Source organism: Struthio camelus, chromosome 11 (genome assembly GCF_040807025.1).
Source record: "Struthio camelus isolate bStrCam1 chromosome 11, bStrCam1.hap1, whole genome shotgun sequence".
Taxonomy (NCBI): Eukaryota; Metazoa; Chordata; class Aves; order Struthioniformes; family Struthionidae; genus Struthio; species Struthio camelus.
Genome location: NC_090952.1, coordinates 9,341,378 through 9,359,754, shown reverse-complemented (window position 1 = coordinate 9,359,754; position 18,377 = coordinate 9,341,378). Strand labels below are relative to the sequence as shown.

The 18,377-nt window shown below is 48.0% G+C and overlaps 1 protein-coding gene across 3 annotated transcripts in view; it reads right to left on the bottom strand.

Annotated features, from left to right (window-relative positions):
- Nucleotides 1–18,377, bottom strand: part of LOC104150944 (synaptotagmin-like protein 2) — an 80,546-nt gene that overhangs the window by 38,669 nt on the left and 23,500 nt on the right. The window contains exons 3-4 of one of the 3 annotated variants that reach the window (XM_068957538.1): nt 2,037–2,647; nt 712–943 (exon numbers count right to left, since the gene is read on the bottom strand). The gene's annotated coding sequence lies outside the window, so the exon portion shown is untranslated. Of the gene's footprint in view, nt 1–707; nt 1,192–1,546; nt 1,624–2,036; nt 2,648–18,377 lie in introns of those variants that run through there. The other 2 variants (XM_068957539.1, XM_068957540.1) reach the window with 2 other exon arrangements.

The following is an 18,377-nucleotide window of genomic DNA, read 5'->3' as shown; positions in this document are numbered from 1 at the left end:
GCTGTTTTCTCCCCTCCAAGATGAATTGGTCCATTAGGCTTACCTTGCAAAAAGGTAACTTGATTTTGATTCAACAGTCACTAAGGGGCACCTGCTTATCACTGCAGATTTGCAGCCTGCTGACACCTCCAAAACAGCCTTTTACTCACTTTGTTGCAAGCATTTACTATTGTTCTCCCCACCACCACATTTGAAGTGTAGACAAAACTGTTGATTTGAATGCAAAGTGACTCTGCTGTACAACGAACGCTTTGTCCATGTTGTGCCATACTGTGGCTAAGGGCTGCCGCTTTTACAGTGATGTAGGCTCACTAAAGGGACATGATCTATTAGTTCAGGAGAAAAAAAAAAACAAGTTTGCACTTCAATTACAGAACTGTGCAGGAGAGCGGAAACTTGGTCAGGTTCCCCACATGGAGTTTCTTAGAAATTCTGCCAAAGGTAGAGCAGTGGGGGGAAAAAAAGAGGGGAGGACAGTAAAGGTGATGGCTTCAGCCCTCAGAATGAACAGACCCTCAAAATTCAGGGTAATCTTTAGGAATCCACGGAGGATATAGCAACTTTTATTGACATATCTATGTTAGAGCCTGACCCCTGTCAGTGCAGCTCCGCGCCAGCACCTTCTTTAACTTTCACCGCACTCATTGACACCTACGCTACGCACCGCAGCGCGCACACACGGGAGGAGGGGATTAGAGCTGACATACTCACAGAAGCGTCCCGACGGTGACTGCACTAGATCTCTGTGGTCCTGACCACGTTCTGCGGCCTCCGCACAGTCGTCCCAACGCACGGAGGACGGTGTCTCTGCGGAGGGTGGAAACTGAAGGCACCACCAGAGAGGCTGCACTGCGGCAGCCCGCGGCCCGCTGCACGGAGAGGTCTGTAACGCAGCTGGGGTGGACAAGCTTCATCGCAAACCGCTTTATTTAAAACTTATTCACTGTTTAAGGAACATAAGAAAGATATAATAAGCTAAGTAACTAACGGCTACAGGCTACCGCGGCGTATAAAACGGCACCGGTCACACAGGAGAGCTGGCTGCAAAGGGAGCGCAGCTTCACGAACGCTGCCCCCGGCGCTACGCCGGCACCATTTGCAACGGCGAAGGTGAACAAGGCAGTAAACAAAACCAGGACGGAGGCAGGACCGACGGGAGCAGCGCCAGAAGAGCAGGAGAAACCAGGGGCAGGCGATGCCTCCCGCCGCAGGCGGCCGCCAGCGCCGAGCGGGGCGGGGACGCAGGGCGCCCCCCGGAAAGGGCCGCCGGCCGGGCGCGGAGCGGCGCGGAGCGGTGCGGTGCGGTGCGGAGCCCCGCGCGGGCCGGCGGCAGCCCCGGCCGCCCCGTCCCGCCGCCAGCGCTCGCGTGCGCAGGGCAAGCGCCGCCCGCGGGCAAACGCGCGGCGCCCCGCAGCCACCGGGGCCGGGGGGAGAGACGGGGGAGGAGTCCCGCCCGCCCGCGGCCCCGGCTCCCCCGCCGCTCCCGGCCCCGGCGGCGCGACCGCCCGCCCCGCTCGGCCCCCGCGGACGGCGGCGCGGCCCTTACCTGCCCGGCGGGCGGGCGGGCGGGCGGCGCGGCGGGGCTCGGCCCGCGCCCGAGGGGGCGTGGCCGTGCCCGAGGGGGCGGGGCCGTGCCCGGGGGTGGGCGGGGCCGTGCCCGGCGCGGCCGCCCGCGGTGCCGTCCCGCTGGACCCCCGGGCGCCAGCGCCGTGGAAAACCCGGCCTGGATCTGGGGGCGGGGACTGTGGGAGTGGGGTGGGGTGGGGCTGGGGCAGTGCTGGCAGCGCCCTGACAGCGGGAGCCCCCGGCCCCTGGCAGCTCACGCTCAGCCTTGTCCCTTAGGCCGGGCTGATTTTGGGGAGCTTCCCGGAGCCCCCCGCACCCTGGCACCCAGGAGGGCTGCCCCGGCGGGCCCGGCACGGTGCTCCCCCCGCTGCCTTTTGCTCCCTGTCCCGTCCCCGCGCATCGTGCGGGCGCAGCGGCCGCCAAGTGCCCGCCGTGCAGCCAACGGGTAACTGCGAGCTTCGAGCAATTACCTGCAAGTTATGGCACGCTTCCTGCCAAGCCCGGGCTCCGGGGCCGTCACCCGTTCCCCGTGGCGGGAAGAGGCTGTGAATTCAGCTCGGTCCGGGCGACCTGTGGAGGTGGTCAGAGCCTTTCATTTCTCCAGTTATAATTTTGCCTTATATTTTGGCATGTAAAGATGCTATCAGTAGTGCCACCGTTAGTGTAACTACCGAGTCACAACCTGACTGGGAAAGGTAACGCAGCAGGAGAACAGGCGAAAGCCTCGCCTGGGTTGGTCAGGCCGCCCTGCGTAAGGCAGCCGCATGGCGGGAAAGGGCTCCGCAGCCAGAGCGAACCCCAGGGCGCTCCGCCGAGCCGCCGGCTCGCTCACGCTCCCACGTACGGCTCCGCTCTCCGTGGCGCGACGATGTTTTTCTCAAGCAAAACGTGCTCCTCTTCCGTCAGTTTGCGCCTGAAGGCTAACGGCGAGGGGCGTGGGGAAGCCCGGCTTATTCTAGTCCTCGCTTAGGCGCTGAACGAAGACTGGTGCTGCCATCGCGGACACGGACCGGTGCACCTCGCCGCTCGGCGGAGGGAGGGGCAACTCGTCCCATGAAGCTCGGGGCAAAGCTGTAGCACACTAGGTTTACAAAAAACATCGAAAATTTCAGCACCAAAACAAAACCCCAGAAGAAAAAAAAAGAGGATCAGATCTGCATACTATCTGCTGCTCTTCACAGCTTGCAAAGGAAAAATCCGGGTGCAAGTACTGGGTTTCCTTGGACTGCCTGTCCAAACCTGAGCCCCAGGGAGCGGTGGAAATTCAAGTTCTGAGTGCAGATTTGGCCCCTTCAGATGCAGGCTCAGGTCCCAGCCACAGGCTCTGATTTCACCACTTACTTAGATCCCCCTTTCTAAGCCTCCTTCTGCATTTCTGTGTTTGGGAACCCCTGTATAAGGCAAGATCTTCCTTCCACAACCGTTTTTAATGCCTGGGAAGGCAGGTTCCCAGCTCTTCCTGTTTACTGGAATTTCTAAATGCCCGTGCCTAAACGCCCTAAATCTCTTTAACAGAATCTGAACTGAATCCTTTCGGATGCTTCAAAAAGGCATACAAGGCTGGAGAAATGGGCCAACATGAAGCTCAACAAAGTCTTGCACTGGGGAAGAATATCCCAGAGCAGGCTGGAGAGCAGCTTTGCAGAGAAGGACCTGGGGGTCCTGGTGGGCAACAAGTTGACCATGAGCTTGCCGTAAAGAAGGCCAGGAGCCTCCTGGGCTGCATCAGGCAGAGCACTGGATGGAGGTGATCCTTCCCCTCTGCTCAGCCGGTCAAACAGTTTCCTCCCATATCTTGAAACACAGAGTTACCAGGAAGAGAGACACAAGGTACAGTAACAGATACTAGGTAAACACCCTCAGGAGGAGAAATCAAGAGGCTCCAGGAGACTTGCGGAAGGCACTAACTTGCTCATATGGGCCATGACAGTCCACAATATTTATCCATCTTAGTCCAGCGCCACATTAGGAAAAAAAACTAGCAGAGCCATTAAAGGATTTAGCACCCAGGCTTGAGACAGGCTAGTCATTTACAGCAATGTACAGCTGAGTATTTACCGTGTATGCTCTCTTGGCTAGTCGTGGTGGGTGCAGAAGTCCTCCACTTTCAACTCGGACAACAGATATGGCCGAAGCAAGAATAGTCATGCTTTCACATATGCACTGAGTTTCTGCTATAATACTTGCCTCCTACATACACACTCTTTTACATGATTGTCCCCATTTTAAAGACGTGGAAACAGAGGACACGAGGTGAAACAACTTCCCCCAAAGTAGAATTTGTCACCAGCTGAACCACTGACTCATTCACAAGTTCCAGCCAGGAGAGAAAACTCATTGGTTTGCCTGATAAAATGCTGTTATTTCCTTGGCGGTCCTCACATATCTCCTCAAGACTGAGCCTCTATACAATGGGATTAATTTTTTTTTTTTTTTTAAGGAAGGGCGATAAGACTTCAGGACATGAGAATATTTGCATTTGGAATATTTGCTTTCCCACTGTAAACACTGATTTCCAACGATAGTAAACCAGAGTCACTTTAATGATCTCAGCTAACTGCGATAAGCTTAGCGGCAGCTGTGTGTTTCCTTCAGCTCAGGTAAACCAAGAACTGGGGTAACTGGCAGACAGCTACGCCGATGGCCATCAGCTTCTTGGCTTACTCTTTTCAATGGTGGTTTTGGGCTATACAAGGAAGGTTTTGAAGGCAAATGGCCTGAGTCTCGTTCATGACCCTACCATTAAATTCATGTAGTGCCATAGAAATTACTTAACTTTTCTGTATCTCAGCTTCAGCCAATGTCAACAACACTAAAGCACTTTGAGATCAGTTGAGTGAAAGCGCTATATTATTACTCTATCTTGGCCTGGATGCTCAGAATCTATTTTGGAGTTTCAGCATCAAATTAATCAGTGCAAACTGGATTCTGCAACTGCAGGAAGAAAAAATTGATATGATGATTCAACAGTGTACAATATAGCTTAAATTTACACCCTCTGCTTTCACATTTTTAGTTGGATGCCTTAAACCCAAGCCATTTTTGCCTGCTCCTAATAATGGGTGTAAAATAACAACCCTGCAGCATGCAATAAACTTCAGAAGCTGTGGTACATACAAAGCCTCCAGACATCACTATGAATTTGAATCGCTGGGTGCTGAAAAGCCAGTTCTGCATTAAGTGGAAGAAGGAACTACAGTTTAGTAAAGGTTTTACTTCTGGCTGGTCCTGTTCGGTGACAGAGAAGAATGTGTCTTGCAAGTGAGTAAATACAGTCACGTGGGAACAACTTTACAACAGCCTGTGAAATCAAGAAACGTGTTTTATTACTGCAGCCAGCTACTCCTATGCTTTTCTCAACTTTGGGTCTTTTAATGTCTTTATGGGAAGAACTGGCAGAAGCTATGTAAACCACTAACGTAGTAGGCAGAGCTGGGAAAATGTGCACTTACTCACTGATCTCTTTAAGCTTTCATGATCTGGATCCTGGGACAAACTGCTCATTCATGCCTAAGGTTTGGGCTATTTAGCTTAAAACACTGTGAGGTATTCTGATTCTTCTGGGAGATGCTGATTGCTGCCTGCCTTTAGAAGTCATTGAGCATCTCTTGCAACCAGCTGGCAAGGTCTTTTATGGCCCATGTGCAGCAACTCAAATCCCATAAAGCCCAGAGTGTTTTTAGCCGTGATTTTCAAAAGGCTGCCAAAGATGCTGCTCAGTGTGAGGGGAACCCAAACGCGGAAGCACGACAAAGTCACTAGCAACTGCTTCATCGAGATTTTTGCTATCCCAGTGGGTCTCTGTAACTTTCCTCCACAGCTACATTTGCTACGTAACTGCAGTGCTAAAAGTAACGGGCACACCAAGAAAAGAACACAGTGCTTCTAGATGCCATTTACTTCCCACTATCTTGTCACAAACTGGTTCTCAGATTGGTTCACTGGATGTTAAAATTTTAGTTTACAGCATGCCGGAATAAAGAAATAAATAAAAATTCCCCATCCATTAGTGCAAACGCTCAACCAGAGAAGCCATAAATGCAACTTCAGACTGCAAAGAAAAAAATGCACTGAATCTGTGAGAATGAGCAGGATTCTACTTGCGTCTGCAGGAACTGTGAATCTAGGACTGAACAGGTACAGAATCGCAACAAGTCCCTTCAGATGGATCTCCTGGAAGCCAGTTATGTGTCTTACTCGGTCAGAGAAGGAAAGTCATGTAGCAGCTAAAACTCCAGCAAGTATAATTCAGTATAATGGAGTTCATCCAGTTTTTACCAACTAAGAACCTGGCTGTATTTTATCTGGCGTTGTGAACCTTGATTTCTACTGATGAAAAGCTGAGCTGTTTAAATCAAAAACTGTGGTTCTGTGTCCTTTCCACGTTAAGATATAAATCTGTGTTGGTTGGCAGTGAGAACTACGAAAGACTTTTACACTATCGTGCTTAGCACAGTGTTGTAAGATTTTTTGTTAACAGTTTTAAAAGAGAAATTGGCTCATGCTTCAGGGAGCCTTTTGAGAGGCTTACGAATCATGTGGCCCAAGTCATGGAAAAGATGTTACCAGTTGCCAAGAGCAAAGCCAACAGTTCTCAGGGGGCCACTATCATCCCGGCTGCCAGTGCAGAGCAGGAAGCAAAGCACCTGCAGCCACCTCCAGCTCCAGCACCACGAGGGGCTTGAGGCTGCACCTAGCTGGTAGGGCAAGGGCCTGACTCACCCTGGTACTCAAAATAACTCGTTACTAGAGGCGAGCTTGGTGAGCAGAGAGGAATACAGGCACACGTAGAGATGAATCATCGCATCCTACAACAGGGGAGGAGGAACGTGGACCTCCTCCCCAGGGGTGCCTCATCTTCAACGACTATCTAGAGGACTGGGCAACGTGGCTGGGGAGTCCTGCTCCTAAAAAAGGTGAGAGAGTCTAGCACCAAATCAAAGGCTCCTGTGAGACCTCAGGTGGGTTTTAAGGTTTTTTTCATTCCAGTGGCTAGGAAGAAAACCAAAAAGCACAAGTAATGGCATGAAGTCTGGCAGGTGCAAGGAAAACCCTCTGGAACAGAGACCTGCAAGCCTGAGACCTCCAGGCGTACGTGGAGATTGGTATTTATCGTTGTTAGGAGAGGAGAGAGGTGAGAGTTGAGTCCTGCCGCAGACGAAACAGCACTGATTCTGTACTGATACATGCTGCTCTTGATGCAATATGTATATTTGTGGCCACATGTATTTAGGCTGAGGGCACTGCTACAGCACAGTGAAACCCCACAGGAAAGGAAACACCATGCAGCTCCTCTGAACAGCACTGTCGCTCCAGGTTTGCTGTGCTCAACTGAGGAGCTATATTTTTAGGCTAGCCATATGGTGCCTATGGCACAAAGCGTCTTGAGAAATCTGTTCTCTGGCTGACAAGACGTGCAGTAACCCAGCTTCCAGCAGAAGACAACACAGAACGGAAAGTGACTTCCTTCAAAGAGAGGGATTAGCAAAGGTTTTCCATTTGCAGGCAGAAATGAGCTATCGATGGTGAAGCGCCACTGCCTGACACCCCTTGCACAGGCTGCGTTTCCTCCCTGCCCTGTGGCTGCGCGGCACGCTCCCGCCGCACCGGCAGGAAGCCATCAGAAAGAGACGTTCACTGCTAACTGGCTTTGTTAGAAATGCTGTACCTTGTAAGAGGAAATAATACAGTCTCTCCTGTTGGGAACACATCCCGGCATGCCTTTAAAAACAAACAAACAATAAATCTTCTTTCACACAGTGGTTTCTTTGAAATATTGGTAAGTGCTACAGAGGGTTCGCTGCGCTCTGCTGCAGTCCAAATAATCACATTTAAGAACTGGATTTCTCTTCGGTTATGCAAAGGTGTCCTGAGTAAAAACATTCTTCCACTACAGCGCGATGCCACAGAAGAAAAGATAACATGGAGGAGAAGTGGTGAGCAAGATTCAAAAAAAGGAGTAGGTGTTTCACCACTTAATGGGAACATCCGCAATTACGTTAACCTGGAAACGAACAGACTCGAGTGAATACAGAATGCCCTGTGCAGCACAGAGAGTTACGTGCGGTGGAACAACCTTCCCGCAGACACTGTTTGGCCACTGACGCGTGGAGCCTCCTGTGTTTCTCCATGAGAAAGCCCCAACGCTGGCTGCCAAGGCTGGGTACCCGGCTGCCGAAGGGCTGGCCTTTTTGGACCTCATTCCTACCTTCCCGTCTGTGATATAAGTAGAGGCAAGCTTCGTTCGTGTTTATAACATGTAAAATAGGAAATCAAATCAAATGTGCTGCTTAGCAATAGGAAACTGTGCTCTGCTCCAGCACAAGACTCGGCGCACAAACATTTCAGGCCCACAAAACGCCTCGTCGCAATCAGCACTTCACCCTGCCAGCTCCAGAATTTCTTTTTTTTCCCCCCTATTTAGTAATATGCACACATAACGCAACATATTTCAGAATAAATTCACTGCATGCAAAGTTCAAAATCTCAGCTACATCTGTGCAGCACCCATAGCATGAGTTTATGCAACATCCTTAGGATTAACTTGTCTAGAGATGGTCACAGACTTTGCATGTTGTAAAAGCTGGTATTTTCTAAATAGGTTCTTTACCAGTGTAAATACCTTCCTGCTGGTCTCTCAGGCTCAGGCCACTCCTTGGACTGTACTGGGCTTTGCATCAGACCCTTAATGACATACTCATTTTGGACTAAAATTCTGCATTTTCCCGGTGGGTTTTAAGTACTAGAAATAAACCTCTGTCTTGGGAGAAGTTCTACTGAACTGCCAAACATCAGTGTGAGAACAGATAGTTCTGTGATTTTTTTTTCAAAAACTAACAGGTTTCAAAACTGCTTATAGCTGAGATTTTAAAGGATAACACGCATTTGGCATTTAGTGCCTCAATAAACATTCAGAGCAGACAAGAGAAAGTAATTCTTAAAAAAGAAAAAAAGGAATACCACTAGTTTGAAGATGATTTCTCAGTACTAAAAATGAGGAGAATTTCTTTTCCCGTCCGTCCCTTTACTGCAGAAGAGGTATCCCTCCCGTCTTCCCTTGCTCCCTCTGCCAAACCAAGCAAGGAGGAGATGTTCCCTGCATGTTGCAAGGAGGAGATGCTCCCTGTGTGTATTTCTGTCCCAAAAGGGTGTGATGAGGCTTGCAGTCACTAAAGTATTCAAAGCTTTTGCACTGCAGAAAAAGAGGCAATAAAATATGCTCTATACTTAGCACACATCACAGAATCACAGAATCGTTTAGGTTGGAAGGGACCTCTGGAGATCATCTAGTCCAACCCCCCTGCTCAAGCAGGGTCCTCTAGAGCATATTGCCCAGGATCACATCCAGACGGGTTTTGAATATCTCCAGCGAAGGAGACTCCACCACCTCTCTGGGCAACCTGTTCCAATGCTCTGTCACCCTCACAGTGAAGAAGTTTTTTCTCAGGTTTAGGTGGAACTTCCTGGGTTTCAGTTTCTGCCCATTGCCTCTTGTCCTGTTGCTGGGCACCACGGAGAAGAGATTGGCCTCATCCTCTTGAGACCCCCCCTTCAGATACTTATACACGTTGATGAGCTCGCCTCTCAGTCTTCTTTTTGTTGCATGCAATAAAAGAGAGAGTTCTGCACCAGCCACCTTAAAATATAAAAAATACCTATTATGTTGATATTTGCTTAGAGGCAATATTGCTTTTGCCAGGTCTGCCTTGAGGGGCAACCGCACAAAATGAGTTTACTTAGAGGAATGAGTTTACAATAATAGCACTTTCTACGGAAACAGGAAATATTTGCTGCTCGTTCTTTGGAAATGCAAATTATGCTGCCACAAAGAGGGATAATATTTTTAAGGCATATAAAAAATATCATGTGGGCTTGTGTTCAATCAAAATTAAACAGGTCTCCTTTAGTCTTTGAAGAGCCAGTGCTTGTGATGAACTTCCTCATCATTCGTGCCTGCTCCTTTGTTCAGTCCATGATTTTAAAAAAGGAAACACTTGCAAAAATGAAAGTAGCCGATAAACAATATATGAACTACCAGAGAGATTAAATTGTTCAAATAAATTCCTTTCTACAAATTATCAAATAATTATCATCAAATATATTACTATTATTATTACTATTATTAAAATTATTACTACAATGTTTAAGCAGAAAAATCAGGAAGAGGGATTGTCCTGGTCGGCTTTCAAGTCTAAATTTCAATTGGCTGATAATCTTTTTTAATCCATCCTAAAGCCATATTATGAAATATTCATGGTAGCTGCGTATTTAACAAGGGCCAACTCCAAATACGCAAAACCATGAATAAGCTCATAAAAATAATGAAAATATTTTTTAAAATTGCATTTTAAACAACAGTTACATACCTAATTTATTTTTCTTCCGTTATTTGCTCTGACAGAGTAAATGTGGGGCTATTTTAAGATTATTCCATGCAAACAAAATGAGAGAAACACTCCTTCCTTAAAAGAAAATGTAAACCGACATTTCATCTCATTATTTCCTCCACACCCAGAGTGAGAGGTTTAGGGAAAAAACATTAAATATTTCACAACTCACGATAAATTATGAAATTTGACAATACTGACACATCTTAGGTCAATGTCTCTCCTATGTAAAGCATTACCCTGGTGAAATTCGGAGGTTAAATATCAGCTTTCTACAGGAGTTGTGGTCAATGGTGTTCCCCTGTCCTTCAGCCCTAGGCCCTGTTTCCGCAACTGCACTTGCACATGCTTGACTTAACGCCCCAGCAGTCTCCCTCTTGCTGCAGGTTTCAAATCAAGGCTGCAGATGATTACTTGCAAGGGCAGGGTCTTGCTATCCCAGGAAACCATTTTAATTACCTGTAATTAGCATTAGCAAAGTACAACCACTCTGATCCATCTGCTATAGGTCAGTTGACGACTGGAAGGTGTCCTGACTCCCAAAATCACAGCCCAGGGGAAACAACGTTTTGTAGAGATGCAAAGATGGTGACCATGAGCGATGCTGTGTTGAGCAGCCCTGACTGGGTATATAATACTAACCTGCACTTCAGGGAAGAACAAAGAGCGAACACTAATTCAATACCAGTTGCATCAGGGGTGTTAGATGAAATAAGTCCATGAACCAGATTTTAAGACATCCGCTCTTTCTGGGGGATGCCTGCTTGCAGAATTGGCAGCTTTTCCAAGTTTTAGACAGGCTCCAAGAAGGTATCATTTAACCTATCGAACAACACAGGCAAGGCCACCCAGAAGCAGTTTACAACATCTCTGACCGCAGAACCCCAGCCATGGTCCTGGATTTCTGCACCAAAATCGTAAAATCCTGCTGCCGCTAGTGAAGGCATGATGGGGACGTGACTGTGCCAGGTCAGGATGTCTCACTGCTTTTATTAGATCATTTGAATCAGACTGCTGTACAACTGGATGATATGGTCGTTCTTCAAAGGTTACACCCTCCATGCCATTAAGATGTATGTATTTTTCAGATTAAGTCATCTGATAGATCATTTTCCCAGCTGCTCCCATGGCATATGGACTGCTGACAGTTTCGTTTTCCATTACTTCCCTCCAGTCTGCAAACTTACTGCTAGCACGATCACTGAAAGATAAGCCCTTCCAAAGAATTTGAACTACTAATACACAGTGTATAACAAATCTGTTACGCTAACAGAGCCAGGATCCGTTGATGAATAAGGTACTTTGGTTGTCTGCCACAGGCAACTCAAAGACATGACAAAAAACATGCTTAGGTTTATCTCAGCTGGTCTTCTGCACTGTTTTTTATTCAGGATAGCTGGTCCTTTGCTTGGTGACTTTATCCCACCACCCTATCGCACTCCATCACACTCAGTGTAATTAGGATAATTAAAACAACTATAATGAGATCAGTAACAAGGCAGGATTGGAAATGTCATATCAGTCTTCTCAGGAGAATTAAAAAAACCTAAACAAGCAATCTTATTTCACTACGATGCTCCTGGGAATCAAAAGGAGAAGCCTCACCAAAATAAGGCAGTATGCAAGCAGAAGCTGTCAGTTCGCTGCACATGGGCTTGTTCACCTCAATGTACCACAGCGTTTCTAAAGCGTGGTCCAGTCCAGCGCCGGAGAAATGAGAGTCTCCCAAGACAAATCCTGTCTCACACCACTTTGCCAGAGCTGGTGTCTGGGCGGAGCGGCCGGCGGGAAGCTGACTGCTGGCAGGCAGAACCTGCACATGAAGCATGTTGCAGCCGTGTAAGGAACGGTGCTGACGCCGCTGTGTGAGCACAACTGCATTTCCTGCATTTCCACAAAACTTCCATTCCAGGACCAGTTCCTGTTTTGTACGCCAGCTCTGCTGACTTCAGCATTGGCGTCCCAGTTTGTCTCACCTGAAGAGCTCGTGCTCAGCCTCAGCACTTCCAATCTCATGTTTAACAAAGTTCATTGACAAGTTTCCATGATAAATGAGAATTGCTCTAAAAATAACAGGACTAAAAAGCCTCATCATAATTAGAGATTAAAAATATTCCTCCTGCTTAGAGGCCTGTGGAATGCATCTGAATCCTGTATCCAAGCTTCTCCTTTAAAGAGTAAGAATTAAAAATGACCTTTTTTAAAATAAAAAATGAGATGGTCTTGTATTTATTTGACAGCATGAGTTGAGGAGTTTAAAAAGCATCAGCCACTAACATTAAGATTGTTTTAACATCTGTTGAGCTAAAACTTCCATTTCCGAGATGGTAGAAGCAGGTGGAAATCACAGAGTTCAGTGCAACTGCAAACATTTTAGGCCAGGTTTTAATTTGGCCAGGTAAACCTAAAATTACTCTACCATACTTGTTAAGGCATGCAGGCATCTTACAAATCATATATAGCTGTACGTGCTTTTAAGCTGAAGGCATGTTTCATTTTAGGTATGTACCACAACTGCTGACAAACTCAAGGAACAATATCACTGAACAGTTTCTGAAGTTCTTGACAGGTAAAAATGCATAAGATGATTAAAAAAAAGACCTTTCTCTCTGACAAGACTGACAGACAATTTAATCCCTAGTTCCCCACTGTGAATTTTCCATGTTGTTTTGCTAAATTGGTTTCAGTTTTAAAAATACAGGAGAAAGAACAAGAAAAAAGAGACCTAACAACCAGAGTTAGTCATACGCAGCGAAAAGGTTATGCAGCCAATGCCGATTCAAGGGAGCAGCTAATGCTACAAAGACAGGACCATTTACTGTGATTTATGGATCGGATGAGAGCCTGCTTTGGTTTCAACACCTGAGCCACAACAAGTGACTGGCTTCTTTCATGTAGGTCCTCTTTGTTAGAAAGTCATTTTTTTGGCCTGTGTCACCCTCTTGGTGCATAATTTACCTGCCAGCGGGGGGGAAAACGTCTCATTTATGCTAACACCATGACGGCTGCATTCCCAGCAGCACCACAAAGCTCCCCCCAGCGCTGCCCAGCGCAAATAGGAGTTGGCCCAGTCCCGCATTTCGCGGCTGCTGAACGGCACCCCAGCAGCTCCGGGGCAGCATGGCCAGCGGCTGCTTCTCTGCTTTTTCAACGCTTCCCTCCGGCAAGAAGGCAGCGGGGACAGGAGGAGTCCTGCCCTCAACCCATTGGCTTGAGCCAGATCCACACATTTATCCAGGTACGTAAATCCTCCCCGCTTCGCCGCGGCAGCTGGATGACCGTATCTGTGGATACAGATGTCAGGGCTGCTGCGATGTGTCGCGGACAAACAAACCCCCCCGACGGCAGCAGGCATCGGCCTGCCGCAGCGGGCACGAGAGCAGAGTCTCCTGCGTCCTCTGTGGCTGTCAAACAAGCCAGATCAGCCGGCCCAGCAGGGTGCGGGCGCAGGAGGCCCCGGCAGGGCGGGCGGGCGCCCGCGGAAGTGATTTGCTCTCCCGCACCCTCCTTCCCCCCAGCGGCTACTCTCCTTGCGGCGGCGGAAACGCCGCGGGGAGGCTGGCACAGTGACTCATCCGCTTGTGGCAATATTAGGGCGATAAAGAGCATTCAGGTGTCTGCTCGGGCGTCTTGCGCAGGCCTGTCATTTTGTAGCTAGGTAGTATTTAGCACCTGCGGTTTTTACAAGGGTCGCAACCCTCTCTACAGTTCTCACCCAGGAGAGGGAAATTTTCTTTGCCTTCCTCAGGCAACCCTTATCTGTGCATCACTAAGCCTCCAGCCTGCTGGAAGTCTCTTTGTTTCCATTTCTAAGTTTTTCTTAACTTTCAGAGTGTATCTCCACAAACAGCACTTTACAGGTGTTTCTCCACAGGTAGCTGAGGGCAGCAAGCAATGCCGTGAAGGCGACTGTCTCAGGATAGTTGCGTGCAATTCTACAGTAACCCCGACCGTGAGCAAAACGGCACCGGGTATTAGGTAAGTGAGGAACGCAGCCGCAGCCTCGACAAGAAAAGTATTTATGTCCCCCTGAACAGCTGGGGGGCATTTCCAGACTAGCACTGCAGTCCAGCGTACTCCAGTGAAGATCATGCTAGACACGGGAATGACTTTCTCTGCACATTTCCATTTGATTTCAGTAAGTTTCAGGAACAAAACCGAAGACCTCGAGCGCTCATGAGCACCCCTAGCCGCACCCCGGGCTAACGACTTCAGCACAGGCGCCCAGCGAATCGCTAACGCGCCCTGACAGCTCGCTTGTCGACACAGGAGCTATCCCAGCCGCGCTCAGCAGGCGAGCCCTGGATTCAGCACAGCGCGATGTGCAGCACGCTGCTCACAGGACAGCCAGGTTCATCTCTGGGGCTAATGCTGCTGATCCGCAGGCAAGGCCGAAAGCAGGCCTGCCTCGGGCTGCTAGAAACGCCCCAGGATACACCACGGCGCTGACCCAGCGCCTTTTATGCAGTCCTCAGGGCACAGGCGCGGGAGGGCCGTATAGCCAGAGGTGACATGTGGACACACACTGCTCTGCCTTGCCCGAGAAACACACTTTGAGTCATCGGCTGGCAAAAAAACATATGGAGGAAGTCAGGAAGCCCAGGTACGAGCCCAGCCCTGTCCACCGTCTTGGGAGAAGACCAAGCCCAGACCAACATGCCGGTGACTGGCTGTGCAGCCCTCCAGTCTCCTGGCAACCGCTGGTCTGGTGAATCTCATTTTGTGCTTTTTCTTCACCCCAAAAGAGGGAATTTTGTTGGATAAAGAGTTTACTCCAGGGTAGCCTGCCTTTTGAATGGTTTAAAGGGAAAAATACGTTCTGTTTCTGGAGCGAGAAGAAGGGTAACATAGAAAAGACCTGTCCTGCTGCCTTTACTGGGGAATGGCTTTGTGCTCTTTAACAATAAGAAAAGCAGGTGCCTGAAAGCAGGAGAGTGAGACAGAGCTCAGGGTGGCATGTTTTTTTGCTAGGTTAGTGAACTCAGAAGAAAATGTGGCATAGCCAGCAGCAGGCTCAAGCGGGAAACCCCCCCTTGCCCAAGGGGGAAAGGGCACTTGGATCTGACTGTTCGGCAGGATGCTGGGATACTTACTGAGGTAGACCCAGCTTGGTAAGACTGGGCTCAAGAAGTGCATGCAGAGGGTGGGTTGATTTGGGGTTCTGATACCACATGTGGTCCCCCACCCATCAAGAGCCTCATATGTATCATCTTACACTACAAACACCTTGAACGGCCCGGCAGAGGGGGCCTGGAGCTGTCGCTGCGGCCCAGCCCTCCCAGTTAAGCCAAGGAGCACCCTAGGAGCAGGAAGGGCTGGCCATGCACTGGTAAGAAATCCTCCTCCCCGGCAGTAGCAGAAAGGGCTCCATGTGCTGCCCAGCCGCCCATCACGCGTGCAGCACGGTGCTGTGGGAAGAACTGTAAGGACTAATGGAATAACACAAGGACAACTTCAAGCTAATGGTTACAGAGGATAGAGTATATTTCTGACAGATGTATTCTGAGGTGATAAACTAGGGTGCTCTTCTCAGAAGAGTTTGCATTACTGCTACCTTTACAGACTTTTGCTCTCCCTGAGTTTATAACAACAGTGAGTTCATGAATTAACTCTCGGGCAGCAAACACTTCAGCAACAGCCTATAAATATTTCTTGGACAACAAATGAGGCTGAGCAACGAGCAAGCAAACTGTAAAGTGCATTTGAAAGTCAACTTCATGGTGGATTTAGAGGCTTAAGAAAATTCTTTTACTCTACTTATTTGAATCTTTAATAATATTCTGCTCTTCGTCCCCAGCAATCAGATGTGATACTGAATTAGCTTTGTGAATCATGTCCTGTTGGGTTTCGTGTCTTTGAACAATCACATATTCAGCATATTGCAGAAACACAAAGGGCTTTAAGTACTATTGAGCTTAGTCATGTTAAATATGGACTTCTGCAGGAATTTTCTTAATTAGGTTTCAGGCAGACAGAAGCAACCTTTAAGTACCATCTAAGCGCTTGCCTAGGCAATGCTGCCTAGAAAGGCCTGCTGCCTCTCTGAGCGTGCCTGTGGGCCGCTTCTATTTATAGAGCGAATACAGGGAGTTACTTGGAAGGGAACCTGTCTGAACATGCTTCGGTGTACATACATTTGAGTCACAAAGTCTGTTAACATACTGTTCCTGGTACTGGCCCCTTCCATTTTATCTCGAGATAAGAGTCCCCGCTCCACCTATGGCAAGGCAATTGCTGCCGTTGTACTCTGGGCTCTTCTCTCGTCTTTGCCGAGGGCAGCAGGGCTGCAGAGTAAACCACAGCTTCCTTGTCATGCCAGGCTAACTTAATTTTAATTATCATCAACCCAGAACAAACCAGATTTTGCTTTCTATGTTCACTTCTTTTTCTTAGGTGACTTCTGAACAGGCAGTGCTGCCGTCTAGTAGCAATGAGTTAGAAACGTAATAGCAAGTGACAGGTACCATCTATCAGCTTCACAGGAGAATAACCCTGGATGGCTTGGAAGATTAGTATTAGGATACATACTTCTAGTTTGCCGGTGTGAAAAGAGCCCCAGGCTGCTAATAGTCAAAAGGTAATGCTACTGGTCTTTGATAGCTTCCGCAAAATAGGATTGATGACTGTAATCACTTGCTACAAGAAACACCCACTGCATAATCAGGAATCTCAGCCCAGCATCCCAGGCTTAAATGGGCCCATATTAGTGCAAAAGTTGTGTTACTGGCCCCTGTTCTTTGGTTAAACTGAGCATTTTACCCTCCAGGAACGTAGTTCTGTGATCTTTCAGAGCACTAAAATCACAACAAGTGAACAGAACAGGGAGACGATATGTATTAGCTGAGGGTGCCTTAAGCATCAGAGAAAGGATTTCAGGGTTGATAAATGAGAGGGAATTAGAGGACACACTGATATTGTGGTACAGATACAAGACCATGCACGTGTGTGGCAACCTGCAGATGGAGATGGCAGCATTTTTTGCATCTGCTTGAAAACTGCTGGCTTTTGCGAAGGATTAATGCTCTGTGAGCTGCTAGTCAGACTCCTTGTGGGAACTACAGAGCTGCCAGAGGCTATTACTGGAATGGGTCTATAGATCGTGCTCATGTCCAGAACAGGTTTCCTGACTGGAAAATACCAGCGGCTCACATTTTAGGCTGATCCTGAGAAAGCCAGTGAGAACTTCCCGTACGCTCTTGGGATCCCTCCATGCTTCTTTAGAAAAAGGTCAGTAAGGTGAATCTGAACACTTTTCACATTTTGGAAGAAACCTAAATCTGAATTTTAGTCTTTAAATGCCTCCGGCCTCTGGGTCACTTGGGTGAGTCATTTAACTGTTCCAAGTCCCATCTTCCCTGTCAATGAAAGGAAAGCACTGCCTACCCTGTAGGAATGCTGTGTGCCACTCTGTAAGTCAGAACTGAGGAGAAGATATCTTTTATAAAACTTTTTGAGATGGTTCACACCATACTGTCAAATGTTGACATCCACTCTGAGATTGTTTGGGCATCTGCCATCCACAGAAATATGAGATGCAGAATACAATCCACCTAAGTCCATAAACCTGATCCCAATAATAACCGACTCAACTAGCAACTCACCACATTTGTACTGCAGAACTGCATCACATCAGAGGTGAGCACAAGCCTGGAAATCCCTCTCCTTTCCAGTTGCATACGGCCAGGTGCTGAGCCCCACAGGCCAAAAGGCTTTCCCCAGCTGCAACATGAGCCCAGTCATGGGAAGGGTAGCCCACTTGCCCGCCACTGGCAAGCACAGCATAGCATCAGCTGTGAACTAGACCCATCTTTTCCCTAGGTTGGGAAAAAGGCGCTGGCCATTTTCATTATGTTGTTCATAGATGCAGACGCACACCTGAAAAGCGTTGCTGTCCTCTGCTATGTCTTCAGCTACTCATGCATGGCTGCATATGCTGAGCCAGCTACTCTCCTCTCCAGCTGGGGCTTTGAATTAGTCTCAATCTAATGACATGGAATAAAGAAAGCAAAGTTGGGTCCTACAAGAAACTGAGCACCTTCTGTTCCTAGGCAGCTTCACTGACTTATGGAAGGTGTTTTGCACTCATTAAGGACAAACTAATCAACTGTAAGTTATCGTAATAACAATACTCTTATGTTTTTACGGCACTAGTTCCTACAGCAGTCAACACCAGAACCTAGTTCTCCAAGTCCTAAGCTTCACCCACTACTTTTTCATAAAATAAATCAGGTATTAGTATTTAAATACAAATCAATATATTCATGTTGTCATTTTTGTATTAGTAGCATCCAGCTACATGGATTAAAACTGGATAGATCTGATTGTTTCATGAGTTTGGATTATAAAGTTTCCTATGTGTATTTTGGTGTGTTTATCTTATTGATGAGGAGTTCATTATAGACATTTCAAGGCACTAATGAGTCC